We start from the raw sequence: 21,633 nt of genomic DNA, 5'->3' as shown, positions 1-21,633 counted from the left end.
GATTGAAGTGATGCACCCACGGAGGCATATAAGGATGAGCCGGCACAAGAAAAGGGGTCAGAGAAAGATTGGAGAGTTTGGGATGAATGCGCAAGAGAGAACAATCGGGAGCAAGAAAGAAAGACAGGTTGATAGAAGGGATGACAGATTTACATAAGCAGTGTGCATGTGGATGGAGGCAGGTAGCCAGGAAGTAGAGCCCCAGAGACAGCATAGGACGAATGCTTGAAAGACACTGAAGGAGGTCAACACAGCTGAACATTAATGGGGAGCTGGACTGACACGATGCCTCACAGTGGGCTCCCATTTAAGTCTATTGAGAGGCAGCAGAAGACGAAGGGAGCGAGACGAGGTTCGTAGCAGCACGGTAGATGTACTGAAGGATGTAGTCATGTCAAGAGGAGTTCTTATTTTGGTGATAGATCTATAACAGGTGAGCCAGAGAGACATCTGTTTGTAGAAGGAGACACCAGGGCTTACACATATTTTACTGCACAGGTTGTAAAGATTTTATTTTCATTTTCCCTAAACATGTTTGTGCATATTTTAACCTCCTGGCAATTGCTCCAGTTTTAAAGGATTATTTATTTATTGATTTTTAACTGCACTATTTATTTGGACAGTGCATTGTTAGATTTTAATAAAAGCACTAATCACACCAAGCTCAGCCCTCTCACTAATAATATTATATTCATTTTTTTAATAATGTATATTTTTTAATCAAACTTTGAGCAATACACCAATATTGTTAATATCTTCTAATAAAATAATTTAAAAAAATCTGTCCTTGTTTTTCAATATATAGTATAGTATAGTTCACCCAAAGGGGGGCGCTATCGAATCACTCTTTTAAAAAGGGGGCTCTGACCCAAAAAAGGTTGTAATCCTATGGTATAGACTAATGGTCTTCTAACTGCCATCATCAGACGAATGCGTATTTACTACAAGGATAAATCATTTGTCTTAAAAGTCTTCCAAACAACCTGTTAAAAATATACAGTAAATGTTGTGGAAGATCAGCCTTGACACAGACAGGCAGACACCAATGGTTCAAGCACCACACACATTTTATTTACAATACCTATTTACAAGTGTCCCTCACACAACCCAGTGCCCCTGCACCATACACCCTCAAGTCTGGGCTTCTTTAAGTCCTCTGTTCGCCGCCTCCTCTTCCTCCCGACTCCAGCTGATGACTGAAGGCAGGTGGCCCCTTTTATTCACACCCGGACGTGCTTCCAGGTGCCTCCTGATGAGCTTCTTGTGGCAGTTCCCGGTGTGGCGCAAGTGCCACATGAGCACCTGGAAGCACTCCAGGTGTCCCTGGTAATACTTCCACCAGCACCTCCAGGTGTGGCGGAAGTGCTGACGTCCAGGGCTTCACAGTCTTCAGGGCATCCCCTGGTAGTGGCTATGGGCCCCTATAGGGTTGAGCTTCCATGCTCAATTCCAGTGACCCCCACATAAACCAAGGCAGCTGCCCTCTCATGGTCTGGGGAAGACATAGTCCCTCTCCCGGTCCTTCTCGGCCTTCTGGTTGGGCACAGCCCCCAGCCGCCTGCCACAATGTATATCATGTTTTCTGATAACACAATACATAATCATAACCTGCTACAAGTGAAAAATCATTCTGTAAAACAAGATTACACTTTGACATTCAAATACATCACTGGACTAGTGGTAAAAGTCAATGATTCATTGCTGCAGACATTATCTGGTCTCTGCCACTCACAGTTACAATGATACAGTCAGTGTAAATGTGAGGTTGAACATACTGGCAGCTATATTTGCAAAAAGATGAACTGTAGAACTGGATAAGGCCAGGTTATGACTGCTAGTCTAAACACATAACTAAAGTAAATTGCAATTACTATCTAATTGTAAATACTAAACATACCATTCCAGAACATATATAAACTACAATGCTGAATCGAACTGTATGCTTAAGACATCTGCTTAGAAGCATTATTGTTAATGTTTCCTTAACACATTTAAGAAAGTATGTTAACCATCAAGATATTGCTTTTTTTGGTTTTGTCTGTACTTGGAACTTCTGTAGTGCATGGACTGGAGGAAATTGGAAGTGGGTTTTTAGAAAGAATCTCTGTGAGCATAGTCTTTTTAGTGGTAGATTTTCCTACTGTCCACTACTAAGATTGTAGCTGTTTTTCTCCTGACAAGGATTCTCATTCTACCGGTGACTTGACCTCAGATCTCTTAACCCAACATTGTGCTAGTCTTCTCAATCACCTTAGTACACCTTAGTGAATGTAGAAAGTGAATATTTTGCTGTGACTCCTACATCTTTCTCGTAACATCTACTTTCACCTTTGTGTGTTCATATCTAACACTCTTACCCCTTTCACATTACGAGTAATACTCAACCTTTATTTACATTATATTTTGCCTTCAACAAATCAGCTCAGGCCTGTATTCTTGGTCTATTGTTTATTGTATTAATAAACAACAGTTTTTGGATTCTTTATCCCCCAATATGCTAGATGGCAGCATCCCTGGATTAGGATTCACACATGGATACTTGCAGAGCAAGCTGGGACCTGTAGTCCCATGGAGCTGCCCTTTTGGGCTTCATGGAGGATTTTAGGGACTTTCATTTGACCCAGAAGTGCTTTCAGTGGACTATGCAGTACTCTCATGTCATAGTTAAAAGAAGCTGCTCGATATCATCCAAGCGAGTCAAGAGGCAGACACTTGCTTGGAGGAAGAGGAGTAGGATAAAGAAGAAGGAAAAGTCTATTATTGTGATGTGCTGTACAGAGGAGGGTCTGTAAAGTTACTGGAAAGAATAAAATCATTACATTTGAGTCCATGACTGTGTCTGTGTTAGTTGTGTCCACGGTTTGGGGCTCAGTGACATCCCCAATCTTTCACAATTATAATCAGCTATTAACAAGCTTAGAACCTCCTTAAATCAGTCCATCAAAAATCTTTTTGTATGGAAGAATGCCATCAAATCACTGACTCAGACAGCAGTTCTTTAGGGAAACAGAACTGGAAGCAAATCACAGTGCAACAGACACAATGTCAACTTTAGAAGTAAAGACTAAGACAGAAAATCGATATTTTTTAAACTCAAATATATGTTCTCACCTGAGGAAAGAGATGTAACCTTAAGCCCTTTTTTCTAATACAGCTTTTGTATTGTCATAGCTAGCATTCTCATAACCCACTCAACTATTTAACACGGACACATGTTCAGTTCTTCCTTCTTTATGATGCCGCATATTTGATAACATTATAAATGCTTCAAAATTAATAACAGTGGAATTTAAACCTATTCTGTAAGTGCTGCCACATGTGACACAACCAAAACACATTGTCAGTGGTAGTGCAATGTATAGAAATCAAATAAACTTTAAATGTCACAATTAGGCTTTTCTATATACAGTATAGTGGAAATATAAAAAGGTTAAAAAAGTTGCACCTTGTGTTTATTAAACCAGCAAATTAATTTTTGCATCTTTTACACGGATATATTTTGCCTCACAAAATGAGATGTTTATTAGAGTTCCTGCATGAAAACTGGATAAACAGTTCACATGCATAATGACTAGTAGGAGAATACAGAAATTACTTTGACTACAAAACTGAAAATGAACTTCCGAAATACAGAGGCAGGCCCACAGTTCCAGTTAAGTGCCAGTGGTAAGTGACACATTTACAGCTATCCACTCAACATCCTATTGTATGTCACAAGCTGCAAATGAATAATTAATTTGGTTACAACTTAATTCTCTGTCCTTTCAAATCAAGTCAATGTCATATGCTGCTTTTGCATAAAGCTTAAATAGCAGGTTAGGATGATTAAGATCATCCTTTAGAATTAAGTCCTTGTACTATCATGTGTATATCATAATAATACTGCAAATTCATTATGCCACTCAGGAGCAATCCTCCTGCCAATGGAATGCAATCTCTGAAGAAGGAGACAGATTGGATGCAATGAGAAGCAACACTTTAGGTAGATCACACATGATACAGTATATAGTACATGAAATTACTAGACTCATCTGGTTATCAGCTTAGATAACAGCCATAGGTTAAAAGAAAGATGAGGGGAGTAAAAGGTCAGATATAAAGACAAGCAAGTTTCATTTCCGAAAGATACATCCTAGTCCAAAAAATCCAATGCTCTAGGGCAGTGGGTAATAAAATAAAATAGACAACACAGTCCAAAAGCACAGAACTGAACAAAGTCAAAAACAGGTGGGTCTCTAAACAATAAAAAACAGAAGCAAATACATCCAAGCAGAGGAATCATGAAGGACGTCTGCAAACACTTTAGAATATGATGACAAAACTTAGATGAATAACTGAGTCCTTAATGATAACTAGATGAAGAAACACGGCTGAGTGTAACAGTGTGTGAAAAATGTGGTTTATAGTGGACAACGTGTGTCATGATGGATGAAGAACAAATGTGGTAGACACACAATGATATTACCAATAAGAATAATTTAGCAAATTGACACTTAGATATTTTTCATATATCCCCTTAAGCAATTAATTTTTTTTCTCCACAGTCAGATCATCAAACTCACCTAATGTTTGATATAAGCTGCCCAAAATCCAGATTTTCAAATACTTCAGGTAAGCAATCATGCACAGAATAAAACAACGATCTAATATATTTTAAAAATGCTAAACATTTTCAATATATCATGTAGTGTGTGTGTGCATTGTCATGTGTATGAGCATGGAAGGCAGCTTAAGAGCTCTAGTAAATGTAATTACCTGCCGAAACAGAGGTTGGCACTGTTTTCTGATTATTTCTCTCCTTCTCCCTCTGCAGACTGGGTGATTGATGGCCTTGCAATCACAGACATCATCATTGACCCGCCCCTTCCCAGTCATCATCCTTTATAAACTGGCAAACCGATTACCTTTTTTGACTGATGTCTGATTACATGGGGTTACCAAGGTGGCACCCCAACTTGTAATCTGTGCTGTGTGTCATTTTACAGAATATATATCTCTCTATATATATAAAATCCAACATCTGTCTGTCTGCCTTCGTTCGAGTCGGTCTACTTCCCGCCACGTGTTGGAACATACCTTGTCTTCACTTAGCTAGTGAGACCTATTTGTTCAGAAGACATTATCATCTAGAGATCGTTAAAGAGTAACATTTGACGTTTTTGAAAGACAGATCACAGCTACGTATGTTTTAGAAGGTACCTGCTCATTGGCAGAGATATCATGGCCACGTGCTCTTCTCCCCATGCAGTGGGAAAGCTCTCAGAGCTGAATATGATCAGATACAATGGTAACGTTTGACTTTGGAGTGTACCTACCTTCTGCTTGGCCAGAGATACCTTGGCAACCTCACAGCTACATTCTTGCCCCTCATAGCAAAACCAAAAATATTGTATATCAAGAGGCCCATGGATATGAAAGCTATCAAGATAAATTCTTCTCAATACAAATTATTAATTTTTTTTTTAATTGATTTTTAACATTTGTCTTGTTTCAATACTGATGCGGGCAGAGCTGTGGGGGACAGCTAGTAAATATATATATATATATATATATATATATATATATATATATATATATATATATATATATATATATATATATATATATATATATATATATATATACAGTATAGTGTAGAGGCTGTAGTGGCTGAGAGGCTGATATATTGGAAAGACCAGGGGAGCAGATGTGCACAGGTCATTGCCTCTCCCAGAGTGCTAGATGGCAGCAGTGGTACCTTAAATTCCCACAAGTCTTCATGGGGGTTCTCTGCAGCCCTGTTGGGTTCCGTAGATGGTTGCAGAATCTTGCTACATTGGGCTTTCACCACACCTGGGAATGATTCCAGGCGCACCATAAAAAGACCCACCTTACTTCACTTGAAGGGTCAGAGTCAGTTGGAAGAGTTCAAAGCTTGCCACAGGAAAAGTGAAGGCGGAAGGAGAGAGGAAGAGAGAGAGAGCCAAGGAAGAAAAGAAAATTAAAGAAAAGACAGTCCTGTGTGCTCTATATTATACTGTACTGCTTCTGAGAATGGGTTGGGGAAGCACTGTAACTAAAAAGTGTGCTGTGCAACACTTCAGCATGTGACTTGTGTGTTCAGGTATTTGGGGGCAGCTGGAGTGCCCTAGTGGTGACAAGTTGTATCCCAGATAGGACTTCCTGGCTGTCTACTGGCAGGAGACCCATTTTAAAAAATATTCTTGTAGCACAACCCCTACTCACAGTGCAACAACACAAACACGCACACACACACACACACAGCAGCTCACACTGAACCGCTGAGGCATGGAAGCACCACACACCCGCCCGCGATGAGGAGAAGGTGCAGGAATGGATTGAAGACAGCAAGGGGCCAAATGCATGCTGTCAACAGAGGCAAGGAAGCCACCATGGAGAGAGGAGGAGAGGCCAATCGGATGAATGAAGCACTGGGAAACAGGATTTGAAGAGGGTTAAGTGCTAAACACAAGACTGCGGCATCTTGCGAGTGTTTCACGCCTTTCGCTGGCACTGATCCCTTAGCCACAGAAAGCCCAGACACCAATCTGTGGCTGAAGAGCACTTCAGGAGAAGGCGATGACGGTGTAGGCTTGGATTGGTCGAGCAACGGTGATCTCACCCAGCTGTTAGCTGAAGAGAGCCGCAGGACCTGCCTCGAGGACATGGGGATGTTCCGAAGTAGAGGGCTGCCTTCAAACTGCTGTTGCCATGTTCAATGGATGAAACTTTACAAAGGGGGAGGGGCAGTGAGCAGCCAAGCCGGACTCCCCAAAGAAGTTAAGGGGCTGGGTGGGGTATACTTGCCGGAGCTCTGCCAGCAAAGTAGGAAAGGCAGAACCAGGAGACCTTCTTGGGGGCTACCCCAACCCTCCAGATGTCCTGAATGAGCATGAGCTGGGGAAGTTCATGTAGCCTGGCTTGCGGCCGACACACTTACTAATGTTTTTGATGTATGGGAGCAAGAGAGGGTCCTCCAGCCCATGCACTCTTTATAACAGGTTCTCATCAACTTGAATTGCCTTATTGAAAGGCTGGAGAGGACGGCCATGGCACTTCTGAGGGGAATGGAATATTACCTAAAGGGACATTTGGTCAGAATCTAAACCCTGATAGATTCAGCGGTACAGGTAAGTGTTTCCTGTACTGTACATAATATCGGAACTCAATGTGAATTGTCACCGGATGGTTCAGAAGAAGGATGAGTAACATTGGTTCCGACAGTGTATATAGGTATAATAACGAAACTGCTTGGCGTGGGGGAAGGATGGAACGAAGTGGCTTCCTGGTGTTGACCTCCGGACACCCAGTCCTTCACCAAGTCAGCAGCAGTCACACAAAAGTCATAGGGGGTGCATACAGCACAGGGTCTCTCTTCTTCCCATAGAGTGACCTAGACTGTCACTACACCAAGAGCAGAAAGAAGTCCCAGAAAAGAAAGAACGGGTCTTCAAACAGTGCAGTGCCTGAGCCTGTGCACTTTTATGCGGTGGAGGAGAGAAGAAAAGACCTCAGTTGCAGGGTTTCCCATCCTGTTTTCATTCCTGCAGGTCATGCAAGCCACGAGGGGTACAACAGTGCTTTGAGTGTCATCGGCTGGAAACGCTGTCCCTATGAGTGGCAAAAAGATGCCAGGACATGGCAGCAGCACAGAGTCTCCCTGCCTCTTTCTAGTTTATATTTTACAGGGCAGAGCGATGGACTGACTATGAACTATATACATTTATTTATTCATTTAAAGAACTTCTGTACAAATCTAAATTTATCTATCTAACCACAACATGATCAACACCTTTTTTAACAAAAAAACCGAGTTGGTGCGTGCTGAGTTAAAAAATACTCATACATTCAACACTGGAAAACAGCAAACAAAAACATCCATGGAAAAAATCTCATGTTACTCATGTCGCATAATCCACATATCAAGTCATCTAGTAGTATACCCATAGTGTGCAAAACGGCTGGATTTTTGGCTTAAATATTTTTAAATAAATACCTCCAGAAAATGAAATGAGTCCCCAAACAAAAAGCCCATTCACATGGTGTTGCACTTCTGAAGATCTGTTTTGCCCCCCACCCCCCCCAACTTATTCATTAATTAAAAGTTCTGTGTCTTGATGTGTTTAATATTTGCTGCTGTTGTCCAGTGTTGTCCAACATTTTTGGATAGAGTATTCTTTTCATTTACAAAGATTTTGTGCATTTTCTTTTTGAAAAAATTGAAAAGCATTGCTGTAAAACACAAATGTTGCAGTATATAGATTGAAATCTACCTGTCAAGAATCTGCTGGCATGTAATCATAGCCACGGGTTTACATGTAGTTCATTTTCTCTTCAACCCCAGTAGTACTTTACTTGAACATATGTGCCCTGTATGTTGACTGTCAGAGCTTCAATTGGCTTTTTCCCTTGGATAACAAGAATTCAACTTCTGCAACAGAAAATCTATTTTGTTTTCAGGCTACATCTTTCTCTCATGCTACTGATTATCCACTAAAAAAAAAAAGCTTGAAAAGAATGGCATTGGTAGTATGTGGTAATATAATGTACAAATGGCCATTGCCATGCTTACTCAAATTCTGAAACAATTGTTCCTGATAATTATACAGATGATTATACAGATCACATAATAGAATCATGCAAGTTTAAGAGCAAAATGTATCAGTCATTTCTATCCACCGCTTCAGCTTGGTAATGTGACAGGCTAATTGATGAGACTAATATGTATTTACCAACATGTTTAGAACACAATGATCATTACCTTCAGAGTGGTCTCTGCTTTTGCAATTTACGAACAATTGTGCTCCTAGTGTAACTGGAAATTTACCAAACAAAAGAACATCAGAAAAGAGAGTTTGGTGTATTGGACCCAAGTCTGAGCTCCCATCTGATATACCATTTATGTTCAGTTGGAATGTACTCTTCTTTTCACATGAAGTTCCTCACACAGTCCAAACACATGCTGTCATGTTTCAGTGCCTTTGAGTGTATGTAGGAAGGTAGCTTATGATGTGCGATGTGTTCTTAACTAGGAAAGTGCAAGCTTAGAAAGTGAATGGACAGACCGTGATTGTGTTGAAACATTTACATTTCTATCATTTGCAATTCAGTGCCACCACAAATTTCTGCCACTTGCTGTTTTCATTTATGTTAATTAGTTTTGATGTATTTGAACAAATCTTTATCCTTATATGTGATGTTTCTTTATTTAGTGAGTTGTATAATATATTCTTCCACTTTGGCTCGAACGTTGTGGTGGCGTTCTGTAGCAAGCACTTGATGAGGAGTGCTTTGCAAGTACAAAATAGTCTGTATTGTTGTATTCCTCAGGTGGCAATGATAGATTTTCCATCTAGCTCTTTTAAGAGAATTGCTTGTGTTATGTTTTGTGTATCATATTTACCCCATGTTTTGACACCTACAGTATTGCACACCCAGCCTACCTAGAATGGGTCTCTCTCTGAATTGCCTTTCCCAAGATTTCTTCCAAGTATTTTTAGGTGTTTTTTCTGCATAGGGAGTTGACTTATGGACTGGAAGCAAAAACAGTGCCTGTTAAAGCCCACTGTGGTATTCCTTGTATGATTTGGGCTATACAAAAAATAAACTGTTGTCATTATTGCCAGTTTGTGGAATTGCAATAGGTTTTAAATATACTTTGGTGATTAACCACCCTAAATATTTCTGAACTTATATTTGTTTTAAACTTCAATGCCATGGTGTTATCAACTTTGGTCACTTCCCATTTGCTTTTTCAGTATGCTTGCTTTGCCAAGCCTAAAAAGAATGGCTCTTGCTTAGTACAGCAATGTGCTGCTGACTCCTACAGAGTGGGCAGGCATGCTTTTTAAAAGCATGGTGGGCTGCAAGAGATTTGCTGAGAAGGCATATTCAGGTGGGCTTCTAAGGCATACCCTTAACTGTGAGCTATGACAAAGACTGAAAATATGTGTATTTGTTTTCAGTCCTTTATACAGAAAAATAATAATACCAGCATATGGTTAAAATGCAGGTAGGTATCCAGAAAGTACTAAAGACAACTAGGTGATGAAAACAGAATATTAAAGAAAAGAGCTTTGAATGTACTGTATGTGCTAGTGATTCTTTGCTTAGATATAAAGGCAAAAATGCTAGAGCACTGCTCAAGGAGTGCATTTGCATTTCATAGGTATCGCAAGGGTTAGGGACAAGCAGCACCTGAAAGGAGGAAGCTGTGTTTGATGCCAAAATGCACTCCTGACATCATAGGAATCATGAGAGTCAATTTGCAAATCCTCCATAAACTTATTGTCCTATAAAATGATAAAATAACAGTAATAATAAAAATAATAATAATATGATAAAAACAATGAAAAACATACAATATAAAAGCATAAGTAAAATATAAATATACATATAGTGCAGATAGTGCAAGTGTTTCATAAAGTGACTAAAGTTGTGCAATATTATAATTGTAGTACAAGTATACAGTGAGGTAATTGTACTTACAAGTACAAACAGTTCTACCAAGAGCACTTGATGGACTGACTGAGTGCGTTTATAGCTCTTAGGATGAAACTGTTTGAAACTCGAGGTCCGTACAGGAAAGGCTCTGAAGCGTTTGCCAAACAGGAGAAGTTCAAATAGATTGTGCATATGGCTGAGGCAGCATATGCTATAAACGTTCTCCAGGGTAGAAGCTGTATTGCCATAATTCTCTGCACTATTGATACAGCCCAACATAGAGCTTTCCGATCAGCTGCAGTACAGCTGTGATTACACACTCTGATAAAGTTGGTTAAAATACTCTGAGTAATGCACTAAGAGTAATAATGCTAAAGCAGCTATGGTATTTGGAATAGTTTGGCCATTCCACAGACCATTATATTATTACAGGTTGATTACAATCAGATGCCTTCATTTTATAAAAGATATGTGGTCAATTTCAGTGTATTTGATAAAGCTGCGTCAGGAATGTGAATCTGAAGAAGAATGGGAAACCACATAGGAACAGTAGCACTGCTTTACACATAAAGTGGATTTGAGCATGTATATGTCTACATTTGGCCTGAGTTACCTGAAAATAAGAATGATGTTAGTTTAGTCTCATGTTTAAAGATACAAATAAAACCTGTGCTGAGGTCCTAAATTGACTTTAAAACTCTTCTTACCTGCTGGCTATTCACCACCATTCCTGATGTATTACATAGGCAGGCAGAGTTCAAGAGCAAAGGTTTGCAAGAGTCTGAGTAAAGAGAAGAGACTGGTTTTATAAGGATTGAAAAAGCACCAGAAGAGGATTTTGGGGAAGAAGAAGAGATATTGGAACTCCATATATTCTTAGTACTGATTTCAACTGGGTGCCCTCAGTTTGCAAAACAGAGTGGAAACTTGTGTACGCACAGGGTAAGGCTGGGGTGAGAATGTGCATGGCTTTATGTCAAGTTTAGTTTTTATATATTTCAAGTTAGCCTGGAAATAGCCATACACCGTATTTATGAAGATGCTCTTGGCATTTGATTCATGATAGATAAAGAATTTGCACAAATGCTGACCCTTGGTCTTTGTAAGGAACTGTTCACGCCTCAGAATTGGTTTAACCCAACGTAAACACACCACTCACATTATGTCTTCAAAGAATAATGCACCTAGATGTTAGCATACCATATACAAAAGTGGAGCTACCAGCCCAGTTCCTAAAATGAATATAGCTGATGGATTATTAAAGAAACACAGATATTTAAGACCTGTTTTGCAATGTTATGCTCATTAGATGTGATGTATAATCAGGTTAATTTTCTAAACAGGACTGAAAACCCAATTCCTCTAGACTAAAACATCCATCAAATTGGAACAGCAACTACCTTTGTTTAAAATCAATGGCACTATAAATCTATGCAGACTGGAAAATCTCTAGGCTCAGATCAATACCAAGCAAAGTTTTACAAAACATTTATGTCACAGACTATCACTGATGCAACTGACATTTTAAAGAGCCCTGAAGAAGTGAAATGTTACCAAAACATTGTGGGAAGCAATCATATATGTTTTTTGTTTAGTTAAAAAGAAAAATCTTTAAACTGTAAAACTACAGATCATTTCTTTCTAAAACAATTGACACCAATATTCTGGCAAAAGAACTGTCTGACTAGCTAGAAAAAAGACTGACTGCTACTATCTCTGAGGACGAGGCAGGGGCAGGCACTCTGTTTAATGTAATATATACCTCATTAGCATCTGAACACCTAGAGGTATCTCTACTTGCAGAAAAGGCTATTGATGAACTTAAATGAGATTATCTGTTTGCGAAAGGTTTGACCCAAAAATTAGAGCCAGGATAAAAAGCTGTTACAATCAGAAGATTGTACAAGATTCAGAAGGCGCATATGAATTAAGTTAAAGAACTTCTGCTTTAAGTCGTGGTACAAGACTAGGATGTTTGGTCTCAATTCCTTTTATAAATGTTATTCAATCACTTTTTTGTTTGACTGCACAGGACATACAGGCTTATAGAATTTTGAGGGGATGTGCAATAGAAATGGCTTTATTGTAAACAGATGATACTGTATACTATTCTAATCTAACACAGTGTGATGGACAGCCAGCAGCTCAACCTGGCTGGGATGCCCAAAGGATGGAAGGATGGGGGAAGGCAGATATTTTTGGACACTGCCTCCCCCAAAACGCTAAATGGCAGCTCCCCTTGAGTTTAGCTATGCCCTAGATACCTGCATGGAGATTGATTGCTTAGCCCTGTTTTGGGCCATGGGGTACTGCCAGGGGGAGCTGTAAAGGGACAGGAGGAGTTGTGCCTCATCTATAGCCCGGAAGTCCTCCTAGGTCATGAGGACGGAAGCTTCAAAGGCTGAAGAAAAGACCAGTTCTCCATCTGACCCAAGTCACGTGGGCAGAAGGACAGAAGCACTTCTGAGTCAAAGACTATAAAAAGGACTACTGGAGACCCAGCATGCGAGCCGGAGTCGGGAGGAGTGTGACAGAGCTTGCTGGGAGGTGTGGAGGAAAGTATTGAATCTATTATTATTGTTATTTGTAATTTAATTGCTTGATTATTGTGGCTGGGGTGCTCAAGGCACTGTCGCTAAGAAGGAAAAGAATTAAAATACTTCTTAGTACTTTTACCCTGTGTCCTGAGCATCTGTCTGTTGCGCTTAAAGGGGCAACAGCGACCCCTGGTGTTTACAACGGACTCTTCTTATAAGCATATGTAACTGATAACGGACTAATCTTAAAAGCTTTAAGTGTTGAAGGTAAAGTTGATGAGAGAAAGCCCTATTTTTTTCTAAACATAAATGCTTATCAATCTAAGTTTCAAATGAATGCACAAACTGTGTTGCACAAATTCACATTCTGTGTCACATTACTCATATTCAAGCAAAACTTTACTGCATTTTTGACAAGTATCAAGTGGAAACTATTTATTGTCAGACACTCAAGTAGACACAAAGTAGAATTTGCATCTGGACCTGGGGTTGCCACTGCCACTAACTCCTTCTTGCCCTTAGCCTTCAAAGTAGATAACTGGCAGGAGGAAGAATTACAGCATCACTTCCTCAAACATCATGAATCTTCTGCCCTGCCATTATATGAAAACAGAAACACCTGGAAGTTGGCGTTTAGTTAGTAACCAGTAACCATGAGATGATGCTCAGTAGCCGCTTGCATTAAGAAGATGACAAACTTATGGTGCCCACCTTTGCCATTTTTATCTGCTTTTGTAGTTTTTATTAATATCTGTGATATTCATTAGGTGCTGCGACACTTTATCTTGTACAATACATTATATACATTATGTCACACACGTGCACATGGGAGGCAGCTAAAGGACTTGAATGAGGGTAATTCTGAGCCAGACTGGGATGTGGCAGAGTGCACTGGTTCTTTTTCTCCCTTTCTACAGACCAATACACGGGGAATTCCGCTTGGCCTTGTTGACGTCACTTCTGGGTCTGAACCTATGGATGAAGATCTTTCCAGTTCTATCTATCTATCTATCTATCTATCAGTTCCGGCCCCTCTCATGTCATTTCCGGGCCCGAGCCTATGGATGAAGACCCTCCTGGTCCCGGCCCCTTTTTCATCATTTCCTATACTGACCTTTAAAAGCCTCCACCTTTCCCCTATGCCCTCAGTTCTGTTTTGGACTACGATTTGAGCACATCAGTGCTATCACTTATTTTGCAGCCAGGAAATAATATATGGATGGCTGCACCAAACCTTGCTATGGAGGTTGCCACACAGTACTAAAGAAACAAGATGATGAAAACAGAATATTAAAGAAAATAACTTTGAATGTATTACTGATTCTTTGCTTAGACAAAAAAGGAAAATGCTAGAGCACTGCTCAAGAGGTGTATTTGCATTTCTCAGGGTATCGCTAGAGTTTTCTAGAGGAAGAGGCCACGTATGAAGCCAAAGTGCACTCCTGACATCTCAGAAATCATGGTTAATTTTTAGAAAAACAACTCATCAAGATCTGAAGAACAGCCTGTATGGTAGTTAAATTTAAGCGTATGATTATTAGTATATTACAAGTCAGTGTAAGAATACTAGAGAAGCAAACCAAATGACAAAGCCAAAATGCAAATCCAAGAACAAAGTCAAAAAAGTTGCTGAAAGCCGTAACATGCTGATTTCTAAGCCCCTAACTATTCTAGAATGTGTAAGCTAGGCATTAAAGGAAAATGCTGCATCATCTTTATCTTGTACACTCTGATTACACAACATGATATGCACCTATAGATCTCTGAATTTCCCCGGGATTAATAAAGTTAATCCAACCTAATCTAATACATATACAGTAATCCCTTGCTATATCGCGCTTCGACTTTTGCAGTTTCACTCTATCGCAGATTTTAAATGTACGCATATCTAAATATATAACACGGATTTTTCCCTGCTTCACGGTTTTCTGCTTGGACAATGGGTCTTTTTACTTCTGGCACATGCTTCCTCAGTTGGTTTGTCCAGTTGATTTCATACAAGGGACGCTAAATTCCTGTGTGCTGACTGGTTCAGCAACGTAGCGGTGAATTCAATTCTGCTGTGTTAACCAGGAAGTCTCGTCTCGCTCATTCAGCATCAACGTGTTTCGCTGTGTTAAGAGTTAACTTTTGTGCTCTTTTATGTTTATCTTTGTGCATAGTCAAGCCCTTCATTATGGCTCCAAAGCGATCTGCTCCTGCTACTGCTTCAGGGGCCGTGCCCAAGCGCCAATGGAAGATGCTAACGATTGCCGAAAAGGTAAATGTTTTGCATATGTTGAAGGAAGGGAACAGCTACACTGCATAATATTTAGATTTTACTGTATATAAATAGTGTGTTTACATACATAATTTCAACGAATCTTACCTAATATCTAAGATAATATAAAGGGTTTATGCTGTATAACTGTGTGGGAAATGTTTATAAGAGTGTGGGAGAGTTTATAAGGGCTTAAAATATATAAAAATAACCATATAAACATATGGTTTTTACTTCGCGAATTTTCACCTTTCGCAGGGGGTTCTGGAACATAACCCCCGCAATAGGTGAGGGATGACTGTACTTGTATTTTTTCCTTAGTTGGGAGCAGTAAACAATTTCTGACCAAATAAAAGTCAAAAACCCCATTGACCCCCAAGCCAGCAGTGTTATGGTAATTCCTTTTATTTTTGCCTGCTTTACTTTTAAAGTGATGTACTTCTGTCTTTTGTTCTCTTAGATAATGAGAGCTGTTGGTCTTGTGGCAGCAGTACATTAATGACATTTCATTTAGTCAAACACCACACTAAAAAGAAGGAACTAAATATAACTTCTCTCCTCATAAATTCTGGGTTTTAGTTTTTTAATAAGTTACGCAGAACAATGAAAATGACCCTTAATGAAGAAACCTCACCCAAAATTTTCACTGCTGTCTCCACACAGAAGTGCAACTGTGTCACAAAAAGTGTCTATGCTGCATGATGCCAGGCTTTCATTGCTGATTATGTATCATAAAATCATTTGATTGAAGATATTTGTAACCTAACTGATGGCATTCTAAATAGCTAAATGTATATGCCATAGTACAGGGTATTTCACACCTGGACTATGCTATGTAATATATAAAGATCCAGTAATAGCAACACATTTAGATCCTAAAGAACAAAGCAGACCAAACTAACAGGTTGGTTTATTGTGTCAGATGAAATTCCCTTTGTGAATTTGATTTGATTTTGGTTGTTTTTAAATATTTTGGACACTTTCCATAATAACCAAATATTTAATCTTATATCTTATTCATCCACGAGCTAATATTCCATTCTGCAATATGCATTTCAAATTTTGCTTCACAAAGAAGCCATGTTTGATTCTATGAAAGCTCAGCTTTCTACAGTATGTCCTTTTAATGAAAACAACACTTACTCAAATTTTTTTTCTGCTGAATTTGTTAGAATCTGAACATAATAAATTACTTTGTTTTGTTATTATGAATGTGTACTGTAAAGATGTAAAAAACTGCTGCCCACTAAGGCAGATGAAAATCGTCAAAACATGAAAGATGAGTCAAGTTTGTGCCCAAGTCAAACCAACAAAACTTCATTTAAATTCACAGCATTAACCCAAAATTGTTGCCAGTAACACAGTCACTAGTTTGCTAGCTCTAAGTCAATAACTGTAAAACACACTGAACACTAAGGGGAAAAGCTGTGCTGTAAATCAATAACTATAAACTGACTAAGAGGACAATCTGCCAATTTTAACAAGAGCTCTGTGATGCTGGCTTATAAATTGTCACGCCATTGACGTCACTTAACACAACATCCAGGAGACGTCACTAAGCAACCCACAAATGTATTTTTAATTACCAGTGCTCAAAATGGTGGCAGCTATCGCAAAAATACAATTCTACTGAAGTAAATTTAAAATAATTGCGTAGAAGGCCCCACAGTTGTAGGAGGATCTACCTTCTTGTGTAAGGGAGGAAATTTATAATCTTTCACATTTTTGTATCTGTTTGGTTGAATGCCAAGAGTGAATATAATGTTCACATTTGTATTTTTTTGTTTCAAAAATGTAAACTTAGTCCACACTAACATAGATAAATATGACAACACGACTTTTTTATTAGTAAACTACCACACTACAAATTATGTTTTTGACCGTAGAAAAGAAATCTCAAGAACACTTGGTCTCAAATACAAGCATGGTTGGAAAAAATTGAGCTTTTTGAAGATAAATATGTATGATCGTCTTGTGCTTTGGCACTGACTTTAGTTTTATTGTGATAATGACCTTTGTGATCTCATCTTTGCTGTGCAGATAGTCATTTTGTACCTTCACTGTAGCAGCCAAGGTGCATTGTGCCTTAAAACACTTGTTAATATTTTTCCATAAGCATTTTGGCGGAACTCCCAGTCTATATTCTGATTACTTTGACAACTTTATACTCTTTTGTAAAAGCAGTTAAATATCATCTGTCCAGACAAATAAATCCGGTTTGGTGTTTTCTTCAGGTTCTCCTGATTCTCCTTATGCTTTTGACATATTTTCTCTTTTCATTCATGATTTGCAATCTCCTTATTTTTTCCTCAAGTGTTTGATGCTTTTAAAATAAACTATTTTTAATATTTGGTTTATTATAGCATGTTTTTAAATGTGGAGAGTGGCCTATCTTGTCACACAGGATATATTGAATAGTGATTTGGTTTAGTTATAGTAAATTTGTTATTTTTTTCAAGCTATAATTTTGTTTGTGGTTACCACCATTATGTGATTCTGAAGAGTTTATAGCTGTTAGCGATGCACCCAGTCGCTATTGCATACTGACCAAAAGTCCCAATGAGTGATGTCATCACAACAATGGTATACAGGTTGATGTTGCAAAATTCCTGGTTTTCCAGGCGTGGAGAATTCTTCGTGGTATAGTAAAAGAACCTCTGTGGGGCCAGGATTTTTTCATTCAACAAGTTTTGTTTGATATTTTTGAGCTTTGATGACAGTGGTATTTTTTGACTTTCAGACAATGACCTTACCCATGATTTTTTGTGTTTTATCTCCTTATTTCTTGGTCTACTTCTTTTTCACTTCTAGCCAATTTACAACTTTGGTAGACCAAGTATAAATGAATACACACTTACAAAGGATAGACAAGATCAAAAGGTGGAGAGTGGCCACTTAATTAAGAGAGGATACTTTAAAATAGAAGATAAGTCCTTGGCAAAGACAAGAAAGTTTGAATAGCAAATTGCACGCTGGCAATTCACTCTGAATTTTTGACCCCTCATCACAAATACTTTTGTTAATAATTATTTTCATTGTAATATTAAAAGTTATTCTGAAAATTGATTTTATATGGACCACTGTAGTTGCCCAAATTCAAACTGAGTTCACCCAAAAAAACAATCTTACATTTTCAAAAAATCATTGTAAATTGTGTGACACACTGTGGTTTCTGTGTCTGTATTCAAGACAATATTCTTTTTTTCATCAGAGCATCTAATTTATTAATAACTTGCTTCTCTCAAAGTTTGCAAATATGACACCACTTTTTTTCTGAAAACTTTCCCATTATACTGAAATTTATACTATTAACAAATTCATCTTGCAGTTGTTGACATATTAGCAGATAAACATTTTCTTATATTTCTCTATTGGCAAATTTCAATGTTCGTTTAAACATATGATTCTCTGGATGTATCTTGTAGAACTCTTCTTAGAAGCAAATAATATAACAGGGGACAAATTATTTTCTATACTTCACATAAAAAAACAAACAGCTAGAAAATGAATTATTCCCACTTTCAAAGTTAATAATGAATATACAAAATTGGCAACAATATATATTGTAGCAAGTAAGAGTCCAAGACACCATAAAGGTTTTGGGCAGCCACCCATATATTGTTTTTCCCAGCTGCAAAAGTTGAAATAAGTAGCATGATGTGCATAGAACAGAGTCCAAAACAGAACTGATCACAATAGACATACAGTATATGGGCTTTAAAGGCCCATATAGGAAGTGACATAATCAAAAGGGCCAGAATCAGAAGTGATGTCGTCTGGACCGGAAGTGACGTCAGCAAAGGGGCCAGTGCTGAAAGTGATGTCTTCTGAGGTGCCAGAACCTTGCAGGATTGCCTGGAAAAGGTCTGTAGGGAACTGAGAAAAACAGTCAGCGCACTCTGCCGCCCCCTGGTCGGATGTTTTATTACAATTACTCAAATCCTTTAGCTGCCTCCTACATGTACATGTGTGAAAAGGCCCCCCTCAGCCCAGACCCATTGGGTCTAGCGTCCTGCACAGAGTTGTTGTGGGCACGAGAAAAGGCATCAGCGTTGGCATGGAGAGAGACCTTATGATGGATTAGTGAAAACTTGTAAGGTTGGAGGTCAAGAAACCACCTAGTGACCTGTGGATTCGACTCTTTGTGAAGGGCCATCCACTGTAAGGGTCCAGGAGGTAGTACCTCAACTACGTAATTGCCCATTTAATTGCTAGGGCTTTCCTTTCCACCACTGCATACCTGGTCTCCCGGTCCAACAGTTTCCGGCTCAGGTACATGACGGGGTGTTCAACACCATCGAAGCTTTGGCTCAGCACAGCCGCTTGGTTCGTGGACTTCCAGGTATTTGTAGGTCTGCACCCTCTGCACACAGTCACCTCTGATGATCACGGGGTCCATGAGGGGCCTGGTCCTCCTAAAATCCACCACCAGCTCCTTGGTTTTGTTGGTGTTCAGTTGTAGGGGGTCTGAGTCGCACCATTTAACAATGTCCTTGATTAGGTTCCTATACTCCTCCTCCTGCCCACTCCTGATGCAGCCTACAATAGCAGTGTCGTCAGCAAACTTTTGCACATGACAGGACTCCGAGTTCTATTGGAAATCCGATGTATATAGGTTGAACAGGACCAAAGAAATTACAGTCCACTGTGACACTCCTTTGTTGCTGACCACAATGTCAGACCTGCAGTTCCCGAGACGCACATACTGAGGTCTGTCTTTAAGATAGTCCATGATCCATGCCACCATGTATGAATCTACTCCCATCTCTGTCAGCTTGTCCCTAAGGAGCAGAGGTTGGATGGTGTTGAAGGCACTAGAGAAGTCCAGAAACATAATTCTTACAGCACCACTGCCTTTGTCCAAGTGGGAGAGGGATTGGTGTAGCATATAGATGATGGCATCCTCCACTCCCACCTTCTCCTGGTATGTGAACTGCAGAGGGTCGATGGCGTGGTGGACCTGTGTCCTCAGGTGGTGAAGCAGCAGCCACTCCATGGTCTTCATCACATGTGACATCAGAGCAACAGGCCGGAAGTCGTTCAGCTCACTAGAACGTAATACCTTTGGGACTGGGGTGATGCAAGATGTTTTCCAAAGCCTCGGGACTCTCCCCTGTTCCAGGCTCAGGTTGAAGATGCGCTAAAGAGGACTCCCCAGCTCCAAAGCACAGGCCTTCAGCAGTCGTGGCGATACTCTATCTATCTATTTTGTGCCTTGCTGGCACAAAGTCTCCTCAGCTCTATGCTTACCTGGGCTGCTGTAATTGTAGGTTAGGGGAAACTCTCATCCATGCTGGTACCAGCAGAAGGATAGGTGAAGGGTGCAGTACTCCGAGGTGAGAGTCGGTTAGGGTGGTCAAACCTGTTGAAGAAGTTGTTCATCTGGTTTGCTCTCTCCATGTCTCTCTCGATGGTGGCACCCCGCTTCAAGCCGCAGCCAGTGATGATCTTCATCCCATCCCACACTTCCTTCATGCTGTTATTCTGCAAAATTCTGCTCCAGCTTTCTCCTGTACTGCTCCTTCGCTACCATGAGCTGGACTCTGAGTTACTTCTGCACGCGCTTGAGCTCATGCTAATCACTGCCTTTAAAAGCCCTATTCTTCTGGTTCAAAAAGCCCTTGATGTTACTTGTAATCCATGGCTTGTTGTTAGCATAGCAGCGTACTGTTCTTACTGAAAGTACAATCTCCATACAGAAGTCAATGTAGTCAGTAGTGCAGTCAACAACCTCCTGAATGTTCTCATTATGTGACCCCTGCAGGATATCCCAGTCCGTAGTTCCAAAGCAGTCTCTCAGAGCCTCCTCTACCGCAGGGGACCACTTCCTGAAAGAGTGTGTGGTTGTAGGTAGCTCCCTCACTCTTAGTTTGTAGTGAGGCTGAAGCAGAACCAGGTTATGATCTGCTTTCCCAAGCGCAGGCAGCGGGGTGGCGCTGTATGCGTCTTTAACGTTTGCATACAGTAGGTCAATAGTCCTATTTCCCCAGGTGTTACAATCCACATACTGGGAGAAGACAGGTAATGTTTTGTCCAGCGTCACATGGTTAAAGTCTCCAACGATTAGCACAAGGACCTCGGGGTGCTGCATTTGTACTTTAGCAACAGCGGAATGGATGATGTCACCAGCTATCTCCATGTCCGCCCGAGGAGGGATGTAAACAATACCAACAATGACGTGTCCAAACTCTCTGGGCAAGTAATAGGGACACAAACTTACAGCCAACAGTTTGATGTCCCTGCAGCATGTGGAGATTTTAACGTTTACATGTCCAGAGTTGCACCACCTTGTATTGACATAGAGAGCGACACCCCCTCCTTTCTGTTTCCCGCAGGTACTTGCATCTCTGTCCGCTCTAACTGTGCTAAACCCGGGTAGCTCCACGTTAGCAT

Source organism: Polypterus senegalus, chromosome 1, assembly GCF_016835505.1.
Source record: "Polypterus senegalus isolate Bchr_013 chromosome 1, ASM1683550v1, whole genome shotgun sequence".
Classification (NCBI taxonomy): Eukaryota; Metazoa; Chordata; class Cladistia; order Polypteriformes; family Polypteridae; genus Polypterus; species Polypterus senegalus.
This window is presented reverse-complemented; position numbering follows the sequence as displayed.